Source organism: Halichoerus grypus, chromosome 9 (genome assembly GCF_964656455.1).
Source record: "Halichoerus grypus chromosome 9, mHalGry1.hap1.1, whole genome shotgun sequence".
Lineage (NCBI taxonomy): Eukaryota > Metazoa > Chordata > Mammalia > Carnivora > Phocidae > Halichoerus > Halichoerus grypus.
In genome coordinates, this window is record NC_135720.1 from 116,922,329 (window position 1) to 116,924,228 (window position 1,900).

Genomic DNA, 1,900 nt, shown 5'->3' on the forward strand with positions numbered 1-1,900 from the left:
CACACATTTCAATCAACTTCCAAACTCAGAAGGTGGTTCTTGTGATGAGCATCAACATGTCCTCCTTTAATGCACCCCTCAAATTCCGGTAGTGATCGAGGGTCCGGCCCCCATGTGGTTATGCCTTTAATAGACCTTGTTTCCATTGCCCGGCTGCCCGACCATGCGGCCTGGCTGTTGGCCACTGCCCATGAGGTGGTAAATTCAAAACACAGGAGCTTTTCTCATTGTTCAATTTTTTCCCTACTATGTATCGACATAAACATTAAAACTACCCTACGACTGAAAGACAAAATAATCCTGAGCCTGATATAGCCTTGTAGTCTTGGATAATGTTGGAAAAACACTCTAATGGAGGGGACAGTGCCCAGAAGAATTCCATTAAAAAGTGGTAACAATTCAAAAATACTTTCACACACTGCTTAAAAAACAGTATGAGAAAATTAATAATAGCACATCGTATATAATCTTCTGTAACCTTGATTTTTAAAAAACACAGAAGTCAAAAGCTTGGTGAGCTGACCTACATGCAGCGATATAACAGTTCTCCTGTACTAAAAGCTGGACTTTTAAAAAACTAGTGTTGTAATGCTTAATATAATGATTTTAATCAGCAGTGGCTTCACTTTCAACTGGACCCCTAATAAATTTTCAAATTCCTTTTTCCTGCAGAACCTTTTGGTTTTGCAAAACTTTGCTTATGTGCATGCTGCTTTGCGTGTACTTCTTCATAAAGGAAGTCTGCTGTCAACTCATCCCCATTGTCTCTCTCGATCTTTCCTTCTTTTTTTTTTAAGATTTTATTTATTTGAGAGAGAGAGCACACAAGCGGAGGGGAGGGGCAGGGAGAGAGGGAGAAGCAGGCTCCCTGCCAAGCAGGTAGCCGGAAGTGGGGCTCGATCCCAAGACCCTGAGATCATGACCGGAGCTGAAGGCAGACGCTTAACCAATTGAGCCACCCAGACACCCCTATCTTGATCTTTCTAATGACATCCATTTGTAGTTATCTTTCTACAATTTCTAACAGAGGGCTCTTGCAGCTAGAATATAGCATCCATTATCCAGGCATTGAATAAATAAAAACTATGGACTCCAAATAGTCTCCGTCATGGGAATGTTCACACAGGAAGAAATGGTAACATGCTGAATCCTTGGGAATTCTCTTTGGCAAATCTTTTAGTTCTGTATTTGTTGTGTTGGCCAAAATAATAATTTCGTTTTTATGTCTGTTTCCAACTGCACCTGGTTGAGCTGTTACTTAATTTTTCCAAAGCCTGAAAAGCTTCTCGAGAAAGAGGAAATGCTACTCCTTGTAGTGTTGATCTTTGTGCCCACAGCCATGTCAGTTTATACCTCATTAATTTTAATCTGCCGTAATTCTTCCTCAGCTGCAGTCAATGGGGCAGGAGAAGATTGTGCCTGCACGTGTTTTTTATATCCATGTAATGATGCATCTTCCTTTACTGTTCCAAACACTTCGTCTTTAATGTGGCCACCTCCAAACTCCTTTTTCAGAGTTGCTCTCGTTGCCACACACAACAGTTTTTGACGATCACGAGGATGTTCTGGAGACCAGACATTGAGTATCCCATTCATATCCCTGGCATTCTGAGAGTCTAACCTGAATACTATATAGCACGGTTGTTTGTCCCCCAGGAGGGGTAAAACAAAGAAGTCATAGTCCTTCCCCCGGGAATCTGAAGGCTGACTACATGATCCGATCACGAGTTTCTCATTTTCAATAGATATGTTTAGAAGTCGGTATTTTCCATTTCTCGCTCTGGCAAAGGTACCTCTAACATCTTCACTTGCTTCGAGGCAGGTGTGATGGGACGTGGCAGCGGCCGCGGGCTCCGGGCTCCAGCCTCCGGCGCTAAGTCTGTGCAGAGACATTTTGGCA

At 42.6% G+C, this 1,900-nt stretch overlaps 1 pseudogene; it reads right to left on the reverse strand.

Annotated features, from left to right (window-relative positions):
- Nucleotides 1–334: 334 nt before the first annotated feature.
- On the reverse strand, nt 335–1,673 carry LOC144379103 (twinfilin-1-like; annotated as a pseudogene).
- Nucleotides 1,674–1,900: the final 227 nt, after the last annotated feature.